We start from the raw sequence: 8,881 nt of genomic DNA, 5'->3' as shown, positions 1-8,881 counted from the left end.
AATTATCAAGCGTCAATTTGAATATTGATTTTTTGAAATTGATGAATTTCATGTTTTTTCTTAAACAACCAAATTTGAAATACCGCAATTTTTAACTAATTAATTTTCTGAATAATAAATTTGTAAATATTCGAAAGCTCGTGAATATATTAGAGATAGTACACTTTATTGTTTAATTTTGCCACAATCCCACAACGAAAACGCTTTTATATTAATAAATATTAGATTTATCGATTTCAGAAATCAATTATCAAGCGTCAATTTGAATATTGATTACTGAAACTGATGAATTTCATGTTTTTTTTAAACAGCTAAATTTGAAAAATATCGCAATTTTCAACTAATTAATTGTCTGAATAATGAATTTGTAAATATTTGAAAGCTCGCTAATATATTAGAGATAGTACACTTTGTTGTTTAATTTTGCCACAATCCCACAACGAAAACGCTTTTATATCAATAAACATTAAATTCATCGATTTCAGAAATCAATTATCAAGCGTCAATTTGAATATTGATTTTTGAAATTGATGAATTTCATGTTTTTTCTTAAACAACCAAATTTGAAATACCGCAATTTTTAACTAATTAATTTTCTGAATAATAAATTTAGTAAATATTTGAAAGCTCGTGAATATATTAGAGATAGTACACGTTGGTGTTTAATTTTGCCACAATCCCACAACGAACACGCTTATATATTAATAAATATTAAATTCATCGATTTGAGAAATCTATTAACAAGCGATAATTTGAATATTGATTTTTGAAATTGATGAATTTTATGTTTTTTCTTAAACAACCAAATTTGAAAAATTCGCAATTTTTAACTAATTAATTTTCTGAATAATAAATTTAGTAAATACTTGAAAGCTCGTGAATATATTAGAGATAGTACACGTTGGTGTTTAATTTTGCCACAATCCCACAACGAAAACGCTTATATATTAATAAATATTAGATTCATCGATTTCATAAATCAATTATCAAGCGTCAATATGAATATTGATTTTTGAAATTGATGAATTTCATGTTTTTTCTTAAACAACCAAATTTGAAATACCGCAATTTTTAACTAATTAATTTTCTGAATAATAAATTTAGTGAATATTTGAAAGCTCGTGAATATATTAGAGATAGTACACGTTGGTGTTTAATTTTGCCACAATCCCACAACGAACACGCTTATATATTAATAAATATTAAATTCATCGATTTGAGAAATCAATTATCAAGCGTCAATTTGAATATTGATTTTTGAAATTGATGAATTTCATGTTTTTTCTTAAACAACCAAATTTGAAATACCGCAATTTTTAACTAATTAATTTTCTGAATAATAAATTTAGTAAATATTTGAAAGCTCGTGAATATATTAGAGATAGTACACTTTGGTGTTTAATTTTGCCACAATCCCACAACGATAACGCTTTTATATCAATAAATATTAAATTCATCGATTTGAGAAATCTATTAACAAGCGATAATTTGAATATTGATTTTTGAAATTGATGAATTTTATGTTTTTTCTTAAACAACCAAATTTGAAAAATTCGCAATTTTTAACTAATTAATTTTCTGAATAATACATTTAGTAAATACTTGAAAGCTCGCTAATATATTAGAGATAGTACACTTTGTTGTTTAATTTTGCCACAATCCCACAACGAAAACGCTTATATATTAATAAATATTAGAATCATCGATTTCAGAAATCAATTATCAAGCGTCAATTTGAATATTGATTTTTGAAATTGATGAATTTCATGTTTTTTCTTAAACAACCAAATTTGAAATACCGCAATTTTTAACTAATTAATTTTCTGAATAATAAATTTGTAAATATTCGAAAGCTCGTGAATATATTAGAGATAGTACACTTTATTGTTTAATTTTGCCACAATCCCACAACGAAAACGCTTATATATTAATAAATATTAGAATCATCGATTTCAGAAATCAATTATCAAGCGTCAATTTGAATATTGATTTTTGAAATTGATGAATTTCATGTTTTTTCTTAAACAACCAAATTTGAAATACCGCAATTTTTAACTAATTAATTTTCTGAATAATAAATTTAGTAAATATTTGAAAGCTCGTGAATATATTAGAGATAGTACACTTTGGTGTTTAATTTTGCCACAATCCCACAACGAACACGCTTATATATTAATAAATATTAAATTCATCGATTTGAGAAATCTATTAACAAGCGATAATTTGAATATTGATTTTTGAAATTGGTGTATTTTATGTATTTTCTTAAACAACTTAATTTGAAATACCGCAATTTTCAACTAATTAATTGTCTGAATAATAAATTTGTAAGTATTTGAAAACTCGTGAATATATTAGAGATAGTACACGTTGGTGTTTAATTTTGCCACAAGATGGTTACAAATTATTATAATATGAGTCGGAATTGGGAAAAAAAAGTTAACGATACCTCATCGTCTTCAAATATTCTTCAATTCCAATAATTTATGTATACTTTTTATGTTATAGATACCTCAAGTTTCATTATAAGATCAGATGTAATTTAATTTTATTGACTGATCAACAAGCGCCCTGACTATAATATCTACAGTTCGCGTATGCAGCATTTACGATTCCACCACGACAGTTAGTTCACTATACAAGAAAATCACGGCGCTTACATCATTTTTTCTTTTTTTTTGAATGCATGCTCGAAATAATTTTCTTGGTGATATGTTACTGGGCGAAAATAATTTTTCATTTACGGAAAATTTGCTGATTCAGACATATATATTCCACGAACGGGCTTTAATATAACAACACAAACCACATATGTACTTTTAGATTTCGTCGGTTTCATAAATTTTACGATAATAATTTTGATTTAAACACAATAAAAAATCTAATTTTATACTTTGAAGTCGTAGAGATAATCTAGTATGTTACTCGGTTATTATGGGGAAATTAATACTGGTGACTTCTAATATTCAAATTTTTGTTAATTTTTTTATATATTAACAACTTTATTTTGTTTATTTTTGTTAGTAGTTTCGTTATTTTAAGTCGCCAAATGATGTTTATAAAAGATAATCGATTTTTCAACCAATTAAATCGAAAATTCTAACATTATTTTCGTTATATATTTTTAATATGTTTGGATTTAATTTAAGTAATTGCTATCAAGTAATTATTAATAAAAAAAATGGTTTGTTTTAAAAATTTTCTATGACAAAAATAAACTATTCGTCCATTAATTGATTTTCATTAAATTCATTATTAATATCATTTGATTTAAATCATATATTATTCATAAATACTTTCTCGTTTCACTAATTCTATTAATATACGAGGGGGGTACCCAAAAATAACCGGAATACTCTTTACAAGTAATACATTTGTCCCAGCCGTGCTTCCACTATTCGAAACATTGTTTGAACTCATCAAATCGTCATCCTCTCATGTTTAGAAATAAGAAAAAGTCCCACGGAACCAGATCAGGCTAGTAAGGTGCGTGGGGCACCAAAAACTAGCCAACAGTGATGGCTGAGTGTGCAGGTGAAAGAACCGAGCTCCAAGACAGTCCCCTGATTGATCAATTGTCTGTATGCTCAAGCTCTCGAATTTTTCGGGCATTTGATGGACGTCCGGAGCGAGGTTTGTCATCAATAGACATTTTTAAATCGAGAAAACCACTAATACACTCAAGTATCATCTTTGTAAGCAGTTTTCTACATTAAAACAGTTTCAGTAGCGTTTTTACCGAGTAGAAAACAAAATTTTACGGTCACTAGTGACGAACAGAACGCGGTAGGTCAACGGCCCGCGCGGCGCTGAACTGTCGACTACTACTAAAGCTCCACCCATGGCAATGCTATTCCGGTTATTTTTAAGTACCCCCTCGTAATCGAAAATTTAAAAAACTTGAAAAAGAAACGTAAAATACATTGAAATAAATCTGGTTGATCAATCCAGTTTCTCGGGCACTAAGTTCGCAATTCCATGGAGAACTAATCAGTTGGGTGGTCTGTTCAGCTAAGTCCACAACACTTTCCAATCCACCACAAGGTCCAGATTCGTTCATATTTGGAATATTGCTTGCTCATTCGGAGCTTCGTTTCCAAGCTTCGACAATCAGAAACTTGGACATCTTAGAGCGTAGAAGAAAGACTCTGTTTCAATGATACAACCACGCCAGATGCTATTTCGACTTATCCGACATAACCCCAGCTAGTGCAGTATTTGTAAGACCTCAATAAGCAGACGTGATTCATTTTCTTTGGAGAATTGCAAGCTTATGGAATCAGCTACCAAAGCACAATATTCTGAATACTGTGTTGATCAGATTTGTAATACCAGGAATGTCTTAAACAAGTTTTCTGAACGAACCATCAGTATATATCATTTTTTCCATTGATCTGAGTACATTTTAGATAATTTCAAAGTACTAGTTTCTGGTAAATGATAATGCTGATACAGCAGATGTTGAATAGTCTCCGGTGGTTTCTGACACTTTCTGAATTTGTCGAACTGAATGAAATGAAATGTATCAAGAAGTTTTCAGTTTTTGGAAAGAGATATCTGCTAGTTAGTAATCAATACTGTTCTAATAGTAGATAACTTCAAGTGGTGGTTGTTGTTCTACGTTATCATTGTTGGTGTTGCTCTGAATAATCTTCTAGGTCCGTTATTTTTCCATTTCGAGTTTCTGCAGACGTTGCAGACGTATCTAGACTAAATCATCTACATTTAATTCGATGATAATAACTTTCTCGATGTGTACAGTACTCAAAATGGGTGGTGGTGGTGTATTTCTTCAGTACTGGTGGACTTGAGGATTGAGGTACACTATCAAACGCTTTCTTGTAGTCAACGGAAGCGATGTGTAATTGTTTCTGATTGAGGATATTCTTCTGGGAGCTCTTTGGGAGGGATATAAGTAAAACCCGGTGTTAAAAACATTCTATTGAACATTAACTGAGTTTCTTAAAGCGGTTATCCCTACAACGAAAGATCGATTATTCCCACGGGATAGTATATAAGTTATTAAATAGATCTCACGAGCAGTAACTACGAATCGCAACTTGAACTAACCACTCGTGATTGCAGTCTAAAGTAAATAGACGATGGATGCGCTTAGCGCCGAAGTTTCCAATATCACTTCAATTACTTGCCTACGATGTAACTTCCAAACTATTGAATATTACTTGTTGTAACTGAGTTTATTCGCTTTCGGATGCTGGATGAGAGACATTAACGCTAACTTAATTCATGTGAAATATTATTATATCTTCCTATAGAAATGTTCTTTATAAAATTACATGAAATTTATCAGCATCATCAGTTTGTACTTTTGTAAATTCTATTTGTGTGGCTTCAATAGAAATCTCGAAGATACTAATTGATTTTGTGCGTTTCTATCTGCTCAAAACGGTCAAAAATATGCGTCAAACTCAATAAACACACTCAATACGTCGTCAATAAGTCATTCCAACGTTTCTCTAACTTCTTGTGGTTGTAGAAGCTTCAATTTCAGTATTTGATCTTCGATTTGAGCTGAATTTCTTATCAGCGATCAATTTTTTGAGATCAGTAGTCATTTGGGACCAGATCTGGACTATATGGTTGATATAGAAGCAATTCGAAATGTATTTCGATCAATTTAACCATCGTTTCCATCGACTTATTAATCGGTGTATTGTCTTGGCGAAAACAGTGTTTTTTTCTATTCGTTATTGGTTGTTTCTCCCTTTTGGAGATAGTTAATGAACAATATTCCATACAAATCCCAAAATACTGGAGCCACGACCTTCCCAGCTGACTCTCGGACGCTTTGTACCTAGTTCACCGACTTTAGTCCACTTGGATGATGATGGTTGTTGTTTTTAATTGACTGTGAGATAAGAAAAACTTTCTTTGTTCAAATTTTCAGACATACTGCGTTCTGATACCCTTAGAGCCTCAATTATCTGACGAAATTTCAATTTACGATTAGATATAACCAATTTGTGGACTATTTTGATGTTTTTTGGGGTAATTACCTCAATTTGACGACCAGAACGTTCACAATCACCGTATAAATTCAACAAATACCAAAATACTGGAGCCACGACCTTCCCAGCTGACTCTCGGACGCTTTGTACCTAGTTCACCGACTATAGTCCACTTGGATGATGATGGTTGTTGTTTTTAATCGACTGAGAGTTGAAAAAATCTTTCTTTTCATATATACTGCGATCTGATATGTTTAGAGCCTCAATTATCTCACTTAAATACAATTTACGATTAGATATAACCAATTTGTGGACTATTTTGATGTTTTTTGGGGTAATTACCTCAATTTGACGACCAGAACGTTCACAATCACCGTATAAATTCAACAAATACCAAAATACTGGAGCCACGACCTTCCCAGCTGACTCTCGGACGCTTTGGACCTAGTCCACCGACTATAGTGCACTTGGATGATGATGGTTGTTGTTTTTAATCGACTGAGAGTTGAAAAAATCTTTCTTTTCATATATACTGCGATCTGATATGTTTAGAGCCTCAATTATCTCACTTAAATACAATTTACGATTAGATATAACCAATTTGTGGACTATTTTGATGTTTTTTGGGGTAATTGCCTCAATTTGACGACCAGAACGTTCAAAATCACCGTATAAATTCAACAAATACCAAAATACTTGAGCCACGACCTTCCCAGCTGACTCTCGGACGCTTTGTACCTAGTTCACCGACTTTAGTCCACTTGGATGATGATGGTTGTTGTTTTTAATTGACTGTGAGATAAGAAAAACTTTCTTTGTTCAAATTTTCAGACATACTGCGTTCTGATACCCTTAGAGCCTCAATTATCTGACGAAATTTCAATTTACGATTAGATATAACCAATTTGTGGACTATTTTGATGTTTTTTGGGGTAATTACCTCAATTTGACGACCAGAACGTTCACAATCACCGTATAAATTCAACAAATACCAAAATACTGGAGCCACGACCTTCCCAGCTGACTCTCGGACGCTTCGGACCTAGTCCACCGACTATAGTGCACTTGGATGATGATGGTTGTTGTTTTTAATCGACTGAGAGTTGAAAAAATCTTTCTTTTCATATATACTGCGATCTGATATGTTTAGAGCCTCAATTATCTCACTTAAATACAATTTACGATTAGATATAACCAATTTGTGGACTATTTTGATGTTTTTTGGGGTAATTGCCTCAATTTGACGACCAGAACGTTCACAATCACCGTATAAATTCAACAAATACCAAAATACTTGAGCCACGACCTTCCCAGCTGACTCTCGGACGCTTTGTACCTAGTTCACCGACTTTAGTCCACTTGGATGATGATGGTTGTTGTTTTTAATCGACTGAGAGTTGAAAAAATTTTTCTTTTCATATATACTGCGATCTGATATGTTTAGAGCCTCAATTATCTCACTTAAATACAATTTACGATTAGATATAACCAATTTGTGGACTATTTTGATGTTTTTTGGGGTAATTGCCTCAATTTGACGACCAGAACGTTCACAATCACCGTATAAATTCAACAAATACCAAAATACTTGAGCCACGACCTTCCCAGCTGACTCTCGGACGCTTTGGACCTAGTCCACCGACTATAGTGCACTTGGATGATGATGGTTGTTGTTTTTAATCGACTGAGAGTTGAAAAAATCTTTCTTTTCATATATACTGCGATCTGATATGTTTAGAGCCTCAATTATCTCACTTAAATACAATTTACGATTAGATATAACCAATTTGTGGACTATTTTGATGTTTTTTGGGGTAATTGCCTCAATTTGACGACCAGAACGTTCACAATCACCGTATAAATTCAACAAATACCAAAATACTTGAGCCACGACCTTCCCAGCTGACTCTCGGACGCTTTGTACCTAGTTCACCGACTTTAGTCCACTTGGATGATGATGGTTGTTGTTTTTAATTGACTGTGAGATAAGAAAAACTTTCTTTGTTCAAATTTTCAGACATACTGCGTTCTGATACCCTTAGAGCCTCAATTATCTGACGAAATTTCAATTTACGATTAGATATAACCAATTTGTGGACTATTTTGATGTTTTTTGGGGTAATTACCTCAATTTGACGACCAGAACGTTCACAATCACCGTATAAATTCAACAAATACCAAAATACTGGAGCCACGACCTTCCCAGCTGACTCTCGGACGCTTCGGACCTAGTCCACCGACTATAGTCCACTTGGATGATGATGGTTGTTGTTTTTAATCGACTGAGAGTTGAAAAAATCTTTCTTTTCATATATACTGCGATCTGATATGTTTAGAGCCTCAATTATCTCACTTAAATACAATTTACGATTAGATATAACCAATTTGTGGACTATTTTGATGTTTTTTGGGGTAATTGCCTCAATTTGACGACCAGAACGTTCACAATCACCGTATAAATTCAACAAATACCAAAATACTTGAGCCACGACCTTCCCAGCTGACTCTCGGACGCTTTGTACCTAGTTCACCGACTTTAGTCCACTTGGATGATGATGGTTGTTGTTTTTAATTGACTGTGAGATAAGAAAAACTTTCTTTGTTCAAATTTTCAGACATACTGCGTTCTGATACCCTTAGAGCCTCAATTATCTGACGAAATTTCAATTTACGATTAGATATAACCAATTTGTGGACTATTTTGATGTTTTTTGGGGTAATTGCCTCAATTTGACGACCAGAACGTTCACAATCACCGTATAAATTCAACAAATACCAAAATACTTGAGCCACGACCTTCCCAGCTGACTCTCGGACGCTTCGGACCTAGTCCACCGACTATAGTCCACTTGGATGATGATGGTTGTTGCTTTTAATCGACTGAGAGTTGAAAAAATCTTTCTTTTCATATA

Source organism: Diorhabda sublineata, chromosome 9, assembly GCF_026230105.1.
Source record: "Diorhabda sublineata isolate icDioSubl1.1 chromosome 9, icDioSubl1.1, whole genome shotgun sequence".
NCBI classification, from domain to species: Eukaryota; Metazoa; Arthropoda; class Insecta; order Coleoptera; family Chrysomelidae; genus Diorhabda; species Diorhabda sublineata.
The sequence above is the reverse complement of the archived record's forward strand: the minus strand, read 5'-3'. Positions refer to the sequence as shown.